Here is a 19,862-nt window from a genome sequence, read left to right as displayed (position 1 = left end):
CTCCAAAAACCAAAGAAATAAACATCGATGAGAAAGTCTTTTATGAGTTTATCATACATTGAAAGTGGCTGCCAGGAGAACATCGCTGCACAGACAACAATGGAACAAGAAGTCAGTAAGGCCACACGGAGAACAGGGAGCATTTTTAATACTGCTGGAATATATCTGTGATTTTTACAAAATTAACTACAAGAAATACTTCTTCAACCTCGGTCCTATCATGTTATTATGGAGAGCTAACGCCATTATGGTAGGAAAAAACGCACATTCAAACTGTGCCTTTGGAGGACGCTATCCGCTTCTCCAATGAGCCCTGGAAAACCTCCACCAGACGACGTAAAAGGCGTCATCTGGTGGAGGCAAGGGAGCTCGCTAAACTACACTTCCTCAATCTAGGACGCCCGCCTCCGAAGTCATGTCTCGTTCAAAATCGTCAGGTTTGAAATGTAGACTGCAGACCTGAAGATTTTTTAGACGATCCACCGGAAAATTCTCATCGTATTTTAAGAGGGAGGGGGCGCAATGCACGCTGGGTGTTGTAGGAATGTAGAATGGGCGAAACCACGATCTGTTTGTGCAACTTCCTCCACAGCTATGGCGCCAATTTCAAATATTATTGTTCCATCAATTACAGAGAACACCAGCTTTGACTGTCAGTGGGGCGAACTGCTCCTTTAAGGTGCGCAGCACGACCCTGGATCCTGCTTGGTGAAACTACAGACACATATATAATCTGATACATCCTAAGCTGGCAATCTTTAGTGAGTGAAACAGCTATTTTACATCTGTATGGTTGTGTAGTGGTCAGTGCTGTCGCCTCACAGCTGGAAGGTTCCTGGCTTTGGATACCGGTTCGGACGAAGTGGGCCTTTATGTGTGCATGTTCTCCCCGTGCATGCGTGGGTTCCCTTCGGGTACTCCGGCTTCCTCCCCTGTTCATTGGTGACACTAAAATTGCCTGTAGGTTGCGTGAAAGGTTGCCTGTCTATATGTGTCAGCCCTGTGATGTGTATCGGCCTCTCGCCCAATGACAGCTTGGATAGGCTCCAGCCCCCCGCGTCCCTGAACAGGATAAGCAGTTGGATGGATGGATGGATGGATGGATGGATGTTCAACACATCACACTGGTCAATGTTTTTGCAGAATTAGAAGCTGTGATTAAACAGCAGCTTCTACTACTTAGTAGTCAAGACGAGGACCAGGCTGTCTGCTGTGTGTGCGTGCGTGCAAACTCCCCATGTGTTGGATTATCTGTAAAGCAGGACAGTATGTGGATGTGTACCACAGTTCATGTAAACATGTTTGCATGCAACACGTATCTGTGTTCTGCAGGCTGAACCATCCACCCTGAGAGCTGCAGGAATGAGTACACACACACACACACGCACGCACACACACGCAGAGTGGCAAGGTCCAATTGTCTGGTTGCCGGGCAATGAGCTCACAGCAGTCGACCATAACAGCCCCACTCTCCATCAATCAGCTATAGAGTGCTCTGCTCTAGTAATGATGTCATCACACACACACACACACTCATCCTCTTTGTTTTGACCTTGGGTTGCTCATGTGTGTGTGTGTGTGTGTGTGTGTCTGAGTAATTGTGTGCTAGAGTGAGAGAGGAGTGAGTGGTGATTGTCATTGCCCTGCACAATATTGCAGGAGAGGATGCAATCTGTTTATGATATTGGTTACATAAATCACACGAGCGCACACACACCTTGTTGCGCAGACTTCCTCAGACGGTCCACTGCAAGTTTTTTAAAGTGTAATTACCTCTGAAAGGTTGTCTGAGCGTCTGGCTGTTTATGTTTTATTATTAATTTCTTCTCTTTTGAACAAAAATTCCCCGCAGCACAGTCATGTAGGAAATGTTTGCTTTGTGTAAACACTGAAAAAAAGAGTTATGCTCAGTGTCAGCCGAAGAATCCACGAAGAGGAAGAAACGAAGACGAAGAATTCCCCGTAAAAGAAGCGCTTCGAATCAAGAGAATTCCTCCTCCTTCGATTACGCACAAGCTAACGTGAAGTGTGAAGCGACGCCTCCCTATATGTACACACACGCGCGCACGCTCGCGCACACATTCGCCGGGTGCAGCTGTGTCTGTGCCAGGCTCGAGGGCAGGAGGCCAGCACAGTGAGGTGAAGAGAGTGGCAAGAACACTAACTGGCAAATCAGTGGCCAATTAAAAACGCTCAGCACAGAGTGTGTGTGTGTGCGTGTGTGTGTGTGTGTTTGTGAGTGTCCTTGTTTGACTGCCAAGGAGAGGGTTGGCACTGAAAGCACGCTTCCTATTCTCTCAGCATGCCCTCTTAACGCAGAAGCTAACACACACACACACAGAGCCTTGGATTTGTCGTACCCCATTGTCTTTATTTGGGACAAATGAAAGAATGTCCTCTCTCTGTGTTCGTGTGTGTGTGTGTGTGCGTGTGTGTGTGCTCCACCCACAAGTGAAGTTGTGTAAGCTCTCAAAGTAAAGCTCAGACAGGACACTCTACCCGGCCTTCTTTATGATACCAAAGGAGACACTGGAGACGCTGTCATGAATAGAGAAGGAGGGAGTGCTCGTGGGTTGTTGACAGAGTCTGTGAATGTGTGGAACAAGTGAAAACAGAGGTTGAAAGACCTTAAAAGCAACAGCTGCCTCCTTGAGATGACAAATCTAGGTTTCGGTCATTGAGTAAATATTACAACATGTCTTGTTCCTTATTATCTTCTAATAGATTGTGAGCAATGAGGAGTCATAGCTCCACACTGACCCCACCCACAGAGTTGGATACTTTTCCGAACAAGTCAAAACTCTGAAAACCAAACGTCGTGACTTGCTGCTGTAAATAAAATATGGTGTAGCAAGTGCACGATAGCTGGGGCTGCATCCTTCGAAGGCCGATTGCGTCGCAGCCAACAAATGCGTCCACCTTTTCCCGGGCTGCAAAGAATCCATCGGGTGCATCCTTCGCGGCCCAACGTATCTTGAGACTCATTGCGCTCCAATTCAAACGAGATGGCGGACTCTCAGGTGACCGAGGAATAAATATTTAAATGTTAAAGTGTTTGGTTTCAACTCAATTGAATAGCTAGCGATACAAAATAAAAACGAAAAGGGCCCTTGAAACAAATTATCTTTAATATTCTTTTTTTTTGGGGGGCCTTTCATGCCTTTATTGAGAGGACAGTGGATAGTGTTGGAAACAGGGGGAAGAGAGTGGGGATGACACGCGGCAAAGGGCCGAGGGCGGGAGTTGAACCCGGGGCCGCCACATCGAGGACTGTAGCCTCTGTATATGGCCGCCATTTTAACCGCTGAGCTAAACTGACGCCCAAACAAATTATCTTTAAAATAATAGGTTAAGTTACGTGACATTGGTTATGTTAGCTACTTAGCCCGCTAGCTACCTGTTGCTAGGCGACAGGAGCGGCGTTTGGTGACGCTAGGGTAAGGGTGGGAACAGCTGGTGACGCAAACAGGAAAACGGAAATATGGCTGCTTTGTCTCCAAAGACCAAGACGGCAAACTCAAGTGTTCTTCAGAAACCAATGGGTGACATCACAGCTGATTTGTCCACTATCAGCCCCTTCACCGATAGCAGGAGTGCTCCAACTTCTATCCATATTCTTTCACAGTTACCAAGCAGCACTTTTTAATTCATGCACCAAATTTGCAAATGTCCTAAATTATATTTTTCATTTAACATAGTGTATTGAAGAGACTACCTCCATCAGTGAAACTACATAAAGTCCCACCGAGTTGCAGGTCACTCCCAGCTAGCTGGTGGTACCAACCTTCCTTGTGTTGGTGGAGTTTGATTGCAATTATGCCCCATTGTCATGCGTTTGAGCTTTAGCTGGGAGGGTTGTGGAGGCTATAAACCGCGTTTGATTGGACTGAGTTGGAGAAAGAAAGAGAGCGTTCCTGTTAACCTGGAAGTGTGGAGCTTTTCTTTTGTGTTTGCCTTCGCTGAATGGTTTATATTTGCTCCCTGGCTTGTGGTCTTTCTTTCTTCTCTCCAAGAGTATCTTTTATGATCGGATATTAGAAACAGTCCGGGTCAGCGAAGGCTGACATCTGCCACGTACACACTTCCAGTAACACAGCGAGCGAGTGAGGAATGGCAGATAAATTATGATGATAAGAAAAGGACACTGGTCTTTCCAGACATGTGTGCACCCACGATAACATTCCTCCCTGCTTTGAGCACCTTGAACCTTCACAGGGCTGATTACTCACTTGTGGTATGGCAGATATGTAGTCTAGGAAAAATGCGGTTGCGGTTGAGGAAGGCATTTCCCCTTACGTTACAGTAATGGTCAGTCACTCCTCGGCCTGCAGGCGCGCACACACAAAAAGACTTGCCGCATTCTTCTGCCCCGACCAACCAAACAGCTGTGAGACACTACGTCAGCCCCCGAGGTATTCTGTCTATGTGTGTGTGTCCTGTCCTGTCATACATGATAAATGATGAGCTTTGTACTACAGGACGTGCAACTGGTCCACACAAGCAAAAAGAAACTGCTTTGAAAGTTTCCCACACATCTCCATGTAAATTCATTCGCCAAGCCTTTTATTTTGAAAGTAATCAATCTGCAAATGTTTGTTTCTATCAGCTCCACTGTAGCTTTCAACCTCGCATTCATCCAGCAAGCTTGGCATTGAACTCTGTATTTACTGCGACTTTCAGAGGCATCGTTGGGCATCTTTTGCTGATGTTAGCCTTTGAACCTGGCATTTGTGGTTGCACGGTCTGTAGACGTTGTATAAAAAAGATTTAAAAAAAACCTTTTACAGTAGGCAAAAGGATCTGGCAGCGGCGATGGCGATTGTGGGTGGACAATGTTGTTTGACTACATTTGGCAACGAGAGAATGGGAAGAATGCGAGCACTCAGAAACAGATGCAGCGATGGAGAGCGAGTACAGAAGTAGTGTAATCATGCAAACATGTAGTCAAGTACAGAGAGACACTCACACACGGGGAGGACTCTTGTCTTTTTAGCTGGATGCCCAAACACACAAACAGTGCCTTGCATAAGCATCCACCCTCTTTGACTTTTCACCATGTTACTGTGATTGTGCTGCAATGTAGTGTGGGTACAGCACAGAGAGAACACTAGATTTGGACATGCACAATGACTAATAATGGCACACTAACATGCCGAGTTCATTACAGGTGCTGGCTGCTCCTCTGTGCTCTGCAGTTCAATCAGCTGTAATGTGGTTTACACTGAACTAATTTAGCCGGCCTGAAGTCTGGATTGGACGTGACGGATTGGGACAAGGTGTCTGCAGTCGTCACGGTGGTTAGGTCTTTATTGTATCTATTACTCATATAGTCTATTTATCAAACTCGGCGCGACAGATTTGGAACGATGTTCGAGCGCTGCTCGGAAGGAGACGGGCGGAAATTGTAGCTGAGATGACAAGGAGTCGCAGAAGTTACTGACGGAGCATAGCATCGCGATGGAAAGGGGGCGGGGCTTAGCGTGTCAACACGGGTTTTGTGTTCCCATCAATGCTGATCGGAGCCGAGAAGATAATTAATTGGGTCTACTGCAGAGTCATTTGACCCGGGTCTGAATGCCGATTGTAGCCTTTCCCACTAAGCAAAAACGCCGGGTGCTGGCCGTTTTTTTAACCAGTGGGAAAGCGGCTAGTGTGTAAAACACAGAGTGTGCACTAAGGGGTGGTGTTGGTGTAAAGCAAAGAAAAGTATCTAATCTGCCTGAAAAGCATTCGTGTTTCATTTATATAAGCACAGGATCTGTTATCTTTACAACATTCTCTCACTTTTTGTTTTCGCATTTTATTTTGAAAGAGCTGGAGGATCTTGTCTCCACATTACATAAGACCTGGTCCCTCTCCCCTGGCACCGCCGTGTGTTCCTTTATTTGACTTAATCTCGCACATGTGCTCCCCCTTATTTTGCTCTGGTGTCAGATCCGGGCCGTGGCAGGTGGTGGATTTAGACCTGACATCTTTTAAAGATGTAGCAGATGTCATAATATTTTCCCTAAAAGTTGGTATCATTTAGGAATGTAGCCCTCTCTCTCTCTGCTCCTCCTCCTTCTCTCTTTTCCACTGACATTTTTCAGCTTTCCAAACTCCCCGCTGAGCCTGGCTGGCTCTGCCAGTGTTATCCTCCCTGTGAGTTTCTATCTGCCTCTTCTCTGCCACCATCTGTTTCTCTCTTTGTCTCTCTTTTCTCTCTGCCTTCCTCTCACAGCCCTCTCTCTCTGTCTGCTTTACCTCAGCGTCCTCTCTTTTCTCTCCATCTGTCTTCTTTCCTGTCTCCTCTGGATCTCTCCTACTTTTCCTTTCGTCTTTAAACTTTTGTGAGTGTTTGTCGTCTCGTCTTCTCTTACCTTAGTCTCTCTTGCCCTTTTAAAACCACATGATGGATTTGTTTGCCAGTTGGTGTCTGCTAATCCATGGCCTCAGCACACATATTCATATTCTTCCTCTGTTTCTGCCTTACATACACACATTACAAACAGCTTTAGCTGCATAAAAACCCCACTGCTTATTCTGTGCAGCCAGTATAATGCTTACATGCTTATTTTAAGCCTGACATTATACTACAGCGCACTGCGTAAGCCTGCTGATTTCCCATGTCTACCATACCAGACATTCCTCTGTTTCCCTTGTTATAACTCTGACACGCTCTACCTTAATATATCTCGTTTTCACTGTAGCTTTTAATCCAAGAAAGTGTGCAAAGAACGATAACACACACGCATAACCAACTGCAGTAATTCCTCTCTATGTCTCCTTAAGCTAGACAGTGACACTCACACAAACACACACCACCTACCCACCTCCGTCCTTGTCTTTAGACATGTAAGAAGTGGGTCAGTAGGATGTTTGACATCGCCATAAACACAAACAGGTGTGCACACAATCACACACACACTGCAGCTGACGAACAGCAGGCAACATGTCTCTCCTAACATCCCCATCATTCCACCACAACCTGCCTAATTAGTCCCACAGAGTGTGTGTGCGCGCGCTGTCGACAATCAGCCAGTTTGCCTCTCATGACGGCGTGTGTGTGTGTGAGTGGGTGTTTGCTTAAGTCAGCTGGTTGCACATTTGATGTTTTTAAAGATGCACTCGAGTTAGTTTTTCCCCCCCGATGAATACGACAGGTCGTGTTTATAACGATGACCTGCACTTGCATTGCAGTTTTTAAAAACAATAAAACACTTTGCAGACGGCGGCAAAATGAGAGCTACGGAAGGAAAAGATGCACGTTGAAAATGTCAGACAAGAGGGAGCTTTAAAGGGCTCCAACAAGAACATTTAACAGATAAAAATGTTTAAAAGCCTGTGAGGAAAATATATACACTTTGACATAATTGGACTTTCAGTAGATTTTCACTCTTTAATGTGTGACATTAAAGAGGTGGTATTATTCTGTTTGACATTTTAAGACATATATATAATTTTACAATATTGGATGTCCAGACTAAACGTGGGTGAAGGTTCAAATCTGTAGGTAAAAGTATGATGGAGATATCCCCAGGCTTCAGCTCAGTCTGCAGGCTGCTGTGAACGCCAGGTTTGACACAGTTTTTTCTACACGCTGCACTTTGTGATGTCACAAAGGCTTCGGAGAGCTGGCCAATCAGAAGAAAGCGGGCTTGTAGGGGCGGGGTTTCTTAAGGGACAGAGCTGACTGAGTTGTGTGTGAGTTTTTTGCACTGTAAATTATGCTAAGCTACTCCACAGGTATCACAGAGTGAAATATGAAGCTTGAAATTAGCATAATACCCCCCCCCCCCCCCCCCCTTAATTGCTGGTAAATAGCATATAAAAGTACTTTACTGTCTTTGAACATGCATCAATCCTTTATAAATATATTTAATCATATATGCAGTAAAGTCTATTTTTCTCTTCTTCATTAACTCACACGCACCATCATCGCATCATCAATAACCGTCCCTGTAGGTCTTTTGTTGTGCTGTGAGGCTGCTTGGATGTTAAACATGAATGTTTTGCATGTTGCCTGTATGCGGCTGCAACTCCATTTGAAGCAGGATGTGAGAACCCCCTATTGGTGTTAAGCTGCAGATCAAAGTCACATATGTTGCTGTGTTAAATGAAGCTTCTGATGCCTCCTCAGTTCCGTATCCAAAAGCATTCTCACTGATGCTTACGGTGAACTTCCTGCCTTAAAATAATGCCATTATTACTACTTTGGTTCTCTATTTAAGTGTACACTGTTTGTTGTTTTCATCCCACAGAGAGTGCAGAGTCCCTGAGTCACCACATTGCATTCTGGGATAGTCTGGAACCCTCTCCATGGGCTGTACCACCTGCTGACAAACAAGGGGGGTCTGGAGGAGCTGTGTTGAATGAGGTGAGACTCTCCTTTTATATAACTAAATGTTGTTGCCTTTTCTTTGTTAATAATAGTTTGTTTTCTGTGGCTTGAAGTGGGTTCTGTTTGACAAGCTAGAGTACAATGGTTCACTGCTCCTAACTCGAAGCTGCTAGTCTGACTGTCATGTTACATTTGATGTTAGTATTTCTGACAGCAAGGACTTTCCAGTGCTGTGTTTCTCCACAACCGAGGGCCGTGTTTTGCTGATGAACCTGTCACCCTGGTCACAGCACAGACGCATGTTTAATAAAGTGCATTTGATTTTAATTTGACTGAAGGGGCAGCTCATCCCATGTACGAACCAAGGTCTTCCTCTCTGCTGCGTTGAGTGCAGAGCACATTGTAAACATATGGCTAAACCTCATTCGCTGTCATGATGAGATATAAACAATTTACTACACCATATGGTCATTCACCCACTCCTTTTATAAATATCTTTATTAAGGATGAAGACAAAACAGGGTTACTGAAATGTAGCCAATTGACCAGATTCACACAGCGGCCATTTTCCGCTGATGTCATGCTCAGGTCGGGTGGCTACAATGCTTTTGTTACGTTGTGCTGCTGTAGCGCTTCTGACAAATCTTTATAATTTCATCACCTCTAAATAGAACAACAAAAAGACAATGGAGAGTGAACATTTGGAGGGAAATCTGGTCATTAAAACAACTTGTTTTATAACCTGTTAGCTAGTTCAGACAACAGCTAATGTTAGCAATTAGCCACTGACGAGATGATATTACCGTTAGCTAGGAAGTGGCAGGAAGCTAGTACTACGGTTTGGTAGTGTTACACGATACAATAGGAAAGGCGTACATTCTTAGCAAGCGTAATGTTAGCTAGGAAGTTGTGGCATGCTAGCATTAGCTGTTGTCTAACGATAGCTAACAAGATATATTGTTTTTACCTTGAAATATGTCCTGATGTATTACTGTTTGATAGTGTTACACAATACAGTAGGAAAGGGGTACATTCTTAGCAAGCGTAATGTTAGCTAGGATGTTGTTGTATGCTAGCAGTAGCTGTTGTCTAATGATAGCTAACAACTTATTTGACTTGAAATATGTGCTGATGTCCCGACAGATTTTCAAAATTAAATCTCTTTTCAGTTGATAATTAATTAAGAAGCAAATTAAACATTTGTCAGATGCATTTATACGACAACCTTTAAGCAGTATGGCTACATAAACAAGTGTTAGCTTCCCACCCTGACCATGGTGTAAGAGAAAAATGGTTGCCGTGTGAATTCGGTGAACATGCCTTGGCTAACTAAGTTTGCTTCCTGCCTTTGATGTGATTGGAAGAGAGGTATTTGGGGGATATAAGAGAGCTAGTCTGCCTAGTGACAGCGTGTTTGTTTGTGAGAATGAGCCCTTTGATGGAGCAGCAATACATTTTCATACATAACACCTTCAGGAACCAGTTTGTGAGGGGCCTGTCTACGAGAATGGAAGCCTTATTGGCAGTGCAGAGAGTGTGAAAACACCCCATAAATAATGCTTGTGGAGGGGGGAGGGGCGTGAAATGTATCGCTTTGTTTGTATTTCTTCCTTATTTGTGTGTCTAATTTTTATGCATATTCATTGATAAATCTCCGCCATTGTTTAAATAGCTAGCACACCACAAGCAACAACTCGCTTTGATTTTCCTCTGAGTTACTTGCAGCACAACCCGGGCCCCGTTCCGTGGTATTATTGATTCCCAGAGGAGAAATTCTCTTTTCACTTTCTCCCTTTCACGGAGAAGAAGTCAGATCGCAGGGTCAGCTGTAGAATAGCACCTTAAGAGCTGCTGGTGATTATCTTGCTCACAGACATTCCAGCAGTGTAAATGCTTGAGGTCAGGGATTTGAACTCCGGCCTTCAAGTTGATAGATTCTCTCTCTGCTCACTATAAGGCTTTTTTTTTCTGTGAGTCAAAGGAAATCAATGTGAACCAACATTTAAGCAAAGTTTTTCAAGTCCTCTCCCCCGGATTGCCTTGCGTGTTTGGAGATGAGCGTTATTTTCCACTTGCCTCTTCCCCTGAGGGATCCCCTGCGTGTCTGTTTACTGCCTTCATGAGCAATAAACAATGGACACGGGTGACTTTAATAACAAACACTTACAGACCTCCACCAGGAGTCGGCACGCAGAGTGGGGAGATTAAAGTCTGAATTTACTAGAGTGTCAGGTTGCTAATTGGCAGGTTGAGTCTCAGGGCAGCACTGATCTGTCCAGCTATGAGCTAATAATATGCATCACAAACTAATTAAAAACATTTCATTACTGCCCAGTTCAGACATCAACAGTGCAGACATTAAAAAGTTATACGGGGCCGCTCTGATTGGTCTGAGCAACGACCACAGAGACCGACAACGGAGAAGGTCGCTGCTATGACTTTAAAATCTGTGCGAACCAGCATTGCAAGCTTAAAACTAACTTTTAAACCAATTTAGTCGCAAATATTAAGGTTGAACTATGTTTATTCCTTTGGTATGCAGATGTTATAAGTGTATCTACCTCATTCTTAGTTATAACCAACTGTGAAACAGGTTTATAGTTGAAACAGCTAGCTAGAGTTGGATTCTGCACATTTATGTCTTTCCAGGAAACACAAAACACTGTAGAGGATCTATTGATTGGTTTTTCAATCAGCCGAGAGCGCCACAGTGTGTTACAGTGAGAAAAATCGATAATTTTCCATGACGAAGACGAGAAAAGAAAAAAGATCGCTGATAATAAAAACTTTTTTTTTTCGTGAACGAGACATCATTGGCTGTCAGTCTGTTTAAATGAGAAGTGAGGATGAAAAGATGCTGCGTCTTCGTCGTTCTTTTACTGTATGGATGATCTGCTGAAATTCAAAGTGTTCATTTTACCTGAAGCAAACAGGTAAAAACGTTGTGACTAAAATGTGACTAAAACTAAGAAGCATCTGAAGGCTATGACTCAATCTAAAATAGCTGCCCAAATGAACACTGGTGTGTTTCCACCTTGACCCCTCTGACCCTGACACATTTCAAACACAGCAAAATGCAATCAGGATGAAATTTGAAACACACAAACATTGATAATCTGTATTTAGAAAGTATAGTGGGAGGGCAGATTCCTCATGTGGGGGGATTGAAACCTGTTAGCTAGCAGATATACTGTATGTCCTGCGCTCTGGACCGTAACAGAATTTCTAGTCATGGCAGAGGGATGTAAAAATGAGATAAAATGTTTCATTTGAGTTGTCAACTTTTTTAGTTTTTTAGAAAAAAAACTCTAAAAAACCATTAATGATACATAAAAAATGACCTTTTGTCAGTATTTGGCTAGATGGGCATATAGGTGATGATCAGTGCAAGAAATAAGGTGAGATAAACTTTAATTGATCCCAAAGCGTGGAAAGTTTTCAGTGTTAACAGCAGCAAATAAGAAAAAGTGTATGTTGTGAAAAACAACTTTTGTAATACCACAGGAAGTACAAATACAAAGACAGTATTTCTGTGCTTTTAAGGGGAGAAACCGCGGTGTTGCCTGTTGTTCTGTTTCATGCTTTGGGAGGAGAGAGTGCACTCTGCTCCTTGTTTTGAACAGACATGGTTTTTCAAGTGCGCACACACGCATACACACATGTACGTACACAGCCACACACAGAGAGAGAGAGAGCACTGTCATTTACCCCACAGGGAGCAGACAGTTTGGAGAGTGCTGCGGTTTCCCTGCTGGAATCTCTGTCAGTATGTTGTACGCTGCTCTCTCTCTCTCTCTCTCTCCTTTGCTTCCCCTCCTTCTCCTCTTTACTCCACCTTTCAGGTCATTTCAGTTCATTTCATTGGAACGTCATTGTGATCAAAAAAGAGTTGCCAAAACACATATTTGACCCCTAAGTCAGACTTTATTTCTCTTTCTGTCTCCTCTATTTAGATTTGCTTTATTAGCATGTTAGCATTAGCATCTCGTACAAGGTCTCCATACAGATATGCATTTCGTCCTCTCATCGCTTTCCATCTCTTTAACTGTGCCGATTGAAGTGTGTGAGGATGTACTCGCCTCCTTCACACTATCATCCTCTTTCTGGTTGAATCCAAAGAGTAAAGAGTGTGTGTGTGTGTGCGTGTGTTTGTGCGTGTGTGTGTGAGTGAAAGAGAGAGAGAGTCGGTGCTATTCTTGGCCGGCTGGGGAAGTCTTGGCTCCCCGGCGTATGGGAAAAGTGCTCTTGGCAAGTCTTAAACCGAGGCATTCCTTTATGCTGTCCTCTCGAAACACTCGCACAGAGGCAGACACACAAACTGTTTTTTGTCACTTAGGAGGACACTGCGTCGACTTCTGTCCGTCCTCCGGGGACTTAGCTACAAACGCTACATGCTAACACTTTAAACCGTGACTAAAGCTCGCATTTATATGCTGCTGTAGTTTCAAACTGCTGAGTTTTGTTTTCATCCTCTCCCTTGTGATCTCACATTCTCAGATAGACACTATCAGGTGCACGCCCGCGCACACACACACACACACACACACACAAACGCATTCTCACTCAAACACACACCAAGAGGAGAAAGACTAAGTGCAGTCTCAAAAGAGAGATTTCTAGTAGTACTACATTACGCCCTGAGGCCCTAAGCCAGAGTTTCACTGTCACTCACTCACTCACTCACACACACACGAACACGCAGACTTCTGCACAATATCGTCAAATCAATTGCCTTAGGAGTGGGAGGTTGTCTGCATGACTTCTATCAGCTAATAGATCTCTTAAGTCTCTCTTTCATTGTTCCCCTCACTCTATTCTCTCTCTCTCTCTCTCTCTCTCTCTCTCCATCTCCCCTCAATGCCACTACAAGGTGACATCACCGTCTCTCTGCATCTTCTTCCTGCTCCTCCTTAATTTTCTTGTCATTTCATCCTTTTTCTTCCTCTCCTCCTTTTCCCCTTCTCCCCTTCTCTCCCCCCTCCTTACACTTTTCTTCTTCTCTTGTTCTACCATCAACTGTGAGTCCTTACATAACCACTGTCAGACTACAAACACGCACAATGTCAGTGGTCGTCTGCAGTGAAACTTGGTAGGGTCAAAAGAGTTGGGTTTTTTTTTACGTGTGTGTGTGTGTGTGTGTGTGTGTGTGAATGCCGTGGCTCCTAACACATGTTGTTTTCAATCCATGAGACAGCTGCATGCATGCAGAAGAATTTTTTGCACACAAGGAAGTTGTTTTTTGGTAACACAAACACACACATAAACACACATACACGGCCTTCCCTTAGTTTGAAAAAAGTCCCACCCTGCGCATGTCACTAGGATGGAATTTCCTTTCATCCGTTTTAGTGTGTACGATATGTGTGTGTGTGTGTGCATGAAAAGTGCTGCAAATAAAGATACTGAAAGAACGAGAGGGGCTGGTTGCGATAGTGAGACAAGCCAATAGAAGCCTGTACATGTAGTTTTCCTCACATCTAGCACTGACAGTGTGAGTGTAACTTAACACTGGAAGATACAAATCATAAATATATTATATAAATATTAGAATAAGAGTCCAACCAATGCAGTGGCAGGTCAATATAACCAGTTATTACACGGCTGTGATAAATACTTGATTCTGATTGGTTAGTCACGGCATTCAGAGGTCTGTTATTTCTCAATAACAGACCGTTGCTGTGAAGAACAGACCGTTGCTAGGGATGCGGCTCTAATCACACAATCCGGAGGACTAACTGTAATCATATCAATCCGCCGAAAGAAGTCCGGTAAGTTTGACGTCAAGGGAAAAAAAAGAAAACAGCAGAGAGACAGCAGTTAAGGTGAAACGATGCAAAAACTGACAGAGAGCTACAAAACTGAAGCCTGCACATGAAGTTAACACTAAAGGGAACATGGTGTGGGATACGGCCGTGTTTAAAGACGGTGAATGGAGAAGAAAGTGTCAGCAGGCTCAGTCAGGTGCTGCTCATCCTGGCGGGGTTCCATTCCGCGATAACAGCCTGCTCACTGTACGTTATCCCTGACTTAGTGTTGGGTTGTTACACACATACTGATATCAGTAGTATGTATGGTGGCAGATATGCACATGGATATTGCATAGGCAAACTGTAGCTGTATATTTTTCCTTTCCCTATCCAAATTAAAAATGATATAAATTTCAATGCTGTTATAATAGTATAATACACTGGGCTGCACAGTGGTGCAGTGGTTAGCGCTGTCGCCTCTGGTTCGAATCCTGGTTCAAATGTAGCGGGCCTTTCTGTGTGGAGTTTATATGTTCTCCCCGTGCATGCGTGGGCTCCCTGCAGGTACTCCGGCTTCCTCCCACAGTCCAGAGACATGCTCGTTAGGTTCATTGTTGACTCTAAAATTGTGAATGTGAGCGTGAAAGGTTGTCTGTCTCTGTGTGTCAGCCCTGTGATTGGGTCCAGGGTGTCCAGGGTGTCCAGGGTGTAACCCCGCCTCTCGTTGAATGACAGCTGGGATAGGCTCCAGCCCTATCGTGACCCTGAGCAGGATAAGCGGTATAGATACTGGATGGATGGATAATATAAAATAGTATCATAATAGTTAGGGAATAATAAGATATAACAGAATTCCTTATTAAATACAAGTAAGACGCACACACAGAAAAAAGAAACGTGTGTGTGTGTGCACATGTAAACACACATGTAAAGTGAAGTGTTGTGTGTGCATTCATCTCTCATTCAAACTTATGAAACATCCTGTGTGGTTTAATTGCGTCATGTCATTAGTCTGTGTTCCTCTGTTGCTGCTGCAGCCTGAAGAAGAACAAACAGTTTGCGCCGTGTCGTAGTGAATGATGGCAAACATATTAAGTCATACATAAAGAGAGGTTATGAACAAGGTCCAGTTTTCTGCTCATCCTGCACAGACTTGTTGCAACATAAAACACCGTCCCTCTGCCAGCAGCACGCACAATGCATGCTTCCCTCAGCAGAGATTGCCCATTTGACTGCAGCCACTTCCCCCTCTGTGATTCTGACAGTAATCAGTAGGCCATTCAGCATGATTACATACATTTGATTGTGCTGAGTGACATACATATGGGTTTGTGTATTTTTATCCAGGTCTTTTGTTGCGTTTGCCAAACAGCCTCTGGATTAGACGCGCTGCTGGGCAGCATGCAGACACCTGTGGAGTGTGCTGTGATCGTTGCGAGCGTCCGTGTGCGTCCTGTTGACTCTCAGGAGTGTTGGACGCGTTGTTGTGCAGAGCAGCGTCCTTTGATGATCTGCGTGCTCAACCAATGCTGCTGCCCGTCTGACATTTTGGTCCGTTTTGCCTCTGAAAAGGTGGAACACATTATTCACAGACAAGGACACACACTGAGCAGTCGCCCACCTCTCCTTCAGCCACACAATGCCCGCTGCCGTGCCCATTCATGCCAATTAGTGCCAGTCTGCCTGCATATGACCATTACAGCGGGGAGGTTCACCTTCAGAGCACACACAGTCTGCTCCTCTGTCCGACTTTTTATGTGAATAGTGAGGCAGGAATTTCACTGCCTGACTTTCAGTAACTGACACTCTGTGTTTGAAGTGTGTGGGCGCGCTGCAAAAATAATAAGGCTGCAATTTAATGTATAATTTTGAACGCATTTGTTGTTGCGTGCTGGCCTGCTGCCCTCTAACTCATGTGACCTGAGGACACTCCTATGATGAATGAAGCAGAATTGAAACGATTACTCATTTAATCCATCCGCAGTAAATTAATCAGCAACTACTGCGATAATCAATCAAGCATTTGCATTTCATGTATAACCGAAATTGCCAGAAATGCTCTGGTTTTGCCCCTGAAATATCCCTCCATCCATTTTCGTCCGCTGATCTGGGCCCGGGTCGCGGTGGCAGCAGGCTAAACAAGGTGGCCCACATGTCCATCTCCCTTGCAAACGTTTTACAGCTTCTCTTTGGGGATCCCGAGGCGTTCCCAAACCAGGTAAGGACGTTTAATCCCTCCAGTGAGCTCTGGATCAGCCCCGGGGTCTCCTCCCAGGACGTGGACGTGCCCAAAAAACCCCCAAAGGGAGGCACCCAGGAGGCATCCTCATCAGATGCCCGAACCACCTCGATACGAGGAGTAGCGGCTCTACTCCTTCCGGATGTCCGAGCTCTATCTCTAAGGCTGAGCCCAGACACCCTTTGGCTGCTTGTATCCCCAACCTCGTTCTTTCGTTCACTACCCAGAGCTCATGACCATAGGAGAGGGTGGCCTTCAGGCTCAGCTCCCTCTTCACCACGACCGTCCGGTACAACGCCAACATCTCTGCTGATGCTGCACTAACCCGTCAATCTCACGACCTATTTTACCTTCACTTGTGAAGAAGAACTGTCTAGGTCAAGCGTGTGACGGTTTTTGACTAACATTAAAGGAGCTCAGACTAATACTGAGCTACTGAGGTGGCTAACCCAGGAGTGATTCTGGCTGATGCGCTTTGCCTTAGCTTGCTGTTAACGGATGCAGTGTTGGTGGTGGTTATGAATCAGCAGCCAGACTTGACTGATCAAATCCAGTGAACATCAAACCCTGACCTAGACTGTGAAATTCCAACCCTTTATATCCGGGATGCAGTGGCACAGCACAAAAAAAAAGCACAAAATTAGCGCTAATAAATGCAGATTGTCTCTTTTCCCATTGCCAGTGAAGTGTACTTTCTTTTCTGCTGCGTCACCATCTGATGTCACTTCCCCTCTGACCAGAAGAAGCTCTCTCGCCAGTGTTGCTGCATCTTGCAAACTTAGCCTTGTATGTTGTTCTTCTGTGTTTACGCGACGGCGGAACTTCAGTGGCGTCGTAGCATCGCGCCGTAAAGGGGGCGGAGCTTAGCGTGTCGACCCGGGTTTTGTGTTCCCATTAATGCTGATCGGAGCCGAGGCGATAATTACCCGGGTGTACTGCAGAGTCACTTGACCCGGGTCTGAATGCAGATTGTAGCCTTTCCCACTAAGCAAAGAAGCCGGGTGTTAGCGGGCTTTTTGACCAGTGGGAAAGCGGCTCTTGCTAAAAGCAGCAGATTGTCCAACACAAAAACACATTTTGAAATATCAAGTTGAAGCTGAAACTTAATTTCTGATGTATCCTCACAAAGAAATACAAACAAAAACTCCTTAATTAATTTAAAGTGAGTGACATTCTCCTTCTCTTCGTGTTAGAGGCTCAGGTTGAAGGATGAACAAAGGCGGTGATAGTTGTGTGGGTAGAAATGATGAATGGACTTTGAATCACATTCATGTGTCCCTTTTCTCTCAACCCTCCTTTTTTGTCTTTCATTTTCCCTTTTCTCTCTTCAGCTGTCTCCCCTCCCACACTTCTGTCTCCCTCCCTTTTGTGCACTAACACACATTCTCAAACAGGATTGTCTTTGCAATAATAATGTCACTTTACGTTTGCCCTAGAATGAGCGTGTTGGACGTTTGCCTGCAGATTTGTGTGTCTGCTATTGTTTGCGTGTGTGTGTGCGAATGCATGCGAACTAAAAAAGCGAGAGTGCGTTGGTTCATGTCTGTGTGTGCATGTCTGCATCTTCCCGCATGTGTGTGTACTCAGCAGGATTATACAGCAATAGAGGAGCTTAGCAGTGATTTGCCCATCCATTCCAGTCCCTCCCTAATCCTGCACACACACACATGCATTCCTCTTTGTGTGTGTGTGTGTGTTTGTGTGTGTGTGTGTGTGTGTGTGACTAGGAGGGATCTAATAGTGTGTGTGGATTAGTCGGTTTGTGAATGGGATGTGGCTCGGGCTGAAGTGGCACACTGCGCTGCCAGAGAGTTAACACAGGCTGGCAGAGAGGCGGAGAGGTGAAAGGGTTCGAAAAGTGAGAGATGTGTAGAGTGTGTGAATGGATCCGAGGGCGCCGCTAACATGATTATATAATGATGACAAAAGGTTATGAATAAAGAGCACATGGCTATGATATGATTAAGGCGGTGTAATAAGGACGTGCCTTCCTAAAGCCGGCCTTGCAGTCAGCTTTCGCGTGTGTGTCTCTGTGTGTGTGTCACCGTTAGAGGGCTCTGTGCGCACACACACAAGCACGGAGCAGATGGAAAGACACGGGTAAACAAGAGAGATGAGACTTTCTCCGACAGTGACGAACACGAGCGATAGATGTTAAAAGAGTGGATGAGTGTATGAAAGCGGGCGGGTGGGTGGGTGTTTATGTTGTCGTAACCACGCTGTGTGTGAAGTTTGCGGGGGAGACGGAGAGACAGAGAGAGAGTCTGTGTGGGTGAGAGTAGAGAAGTCTGTGATATGTATATAGCTGTGTAAGAGTGTGTGTGTGTGTGTGTGTATATATAGAAGCATTTCATCAGTTTCCTTAGTGACTGGCTCCGACTGCGACTGTGCCCTGCCGCTACACAAAGACAGAAGAAATGAGAGAAGAAGAGAAGAGGAGTGTTTGTTGAGGAAAATTAATGTTGATTCTAAATTTAAACTGTCGCTTTGGTCACTCCTGACAGAGAGAGACCCTGAAGGCAACACGAAAAGGAAAATTACAGGATTTGTGTTTGATTATTTCTGGGGTCAGCTTGGGGTCATGTTAAGTAGATGTGAATTATCTTTATGCTATTACACATTTTAAGACATATATATAATATTACAATGTTTGATGTCCAAACTAAACGTTTCTGTAGGTAAAAGTACGTTGGAGTAATCCCCAGGCTTCTCAGCTCAGTCTGCAGTCTGCTGTGAACGCCAGGTTTCACACTGTTCTTTCTACACGCTGCACTTTGTGATGTCACAATGTGCAGCCAATCAGAAGAAAGCGGGCTTGTAGGGGCGGGGTTTCTTAAAGGGTGACTGTCGTTTCAGGCAGAGGCTGTATGAGGGCCTGCACAGAGCACCAGTGAGAGAGTTTTTTTAACTGTAAATTATGCTAAGCTACTCCACAGGTATCACAGAGTGAAATATGAAGCTTCAAATTAGCATAATACCCACCCTTTAAGTTAAAAAAAGAAGACAGTTTTGCATTAGAAAACAATTTGGGCTGGAGCCTACCCCAGCTGTCATTGGCTGAGAGGCGGGGTTACACCCTGCACTGATTGCCTGTCAATCAAAGGGCTGACCCATCGAGACAGACTTTAGAGTCCCCAGTGAAGCTAACAAGTATGTCTTTAGACTGTGGGAGGTAGCCGGAGTACCTGGAGAGAACCGACGCATGCACAGTGACTCCTCACAGAAAGGCCCACTTCGTCCATACCGGGATTCGAACCAGGAACCTTCGAGCTGTGCAGCCACAGCACAAACCACTGCAGCCCAAAATCAGTCACATACACAGTAAATCATGAGGAGACGACAGGTTTATAAAGAGATTCTTGATGGATTTTCCTAAAGGAGCGACACTCGATATAAGCCTGTTATAAACAATCGGTGGTACTCGAGACATTTAATGATGGTTTCCAGTCGTGGTTACATCCAACCGAATCATATGTCTCCATCAGAATTGGGGGAAAATGTGAGGAAACATGATATTTTATGTGGGTCTGGAGTTTGGGTTTGGCGGCGGAAGGTT

The 19,862-nt window shown here is 44.8% G+C and overlaps 1 protein-coding gene across 2 annotated transcripts in view; it reads left to right on the top strand.

Annotated features, from left to right (window-relative positions):
* The window catches only part of atxn1a (ataxin 1a), a 100,974-nt gene that overhangs the window by 57,323 nt on the left and 23,789 nt on the right, over window positions 1-19,862 (top strand). Inside the window, exons 3-4 of one of the 2 annotated variants that reach the window (XM_069680983.1) lie at window positions 8,241-8,356; window positions 13,990-14,088. The gene's annotated coding sequence lies outside the window, so the exon portion shown is untranslated. The remainder of the gene's footprint in view (window positions 1-8,240; window positions 8,357-13,989; window positions 14,089-19,862) is intronic. The other variant, XM_069680982.1, reaches the window with a different exon arrangement.

The sequence above is a fragment of the Semicossyphus pulcher genome, unplaced genomic scaffold (assembly GCF_022749685.1).
Source record: "Semicossyphus pulcher isolate SPU_LCO1_2020_fin unplaced genomic scaffold, fSemPul1.0.p SCAF_5, whole genome shotgun sequence".
Classification (NCBI taxonomy): Eukaryota; Metazoa; Chordata; class Actinopteri; order Labriformes; family Labridae; genus Semicossyphus; species Semicossyphus pulcher.
Note: the sequence above shows the minus strand (reverse complement) of the source record. Positions and strands in the feature narration are given on the sequence as shown.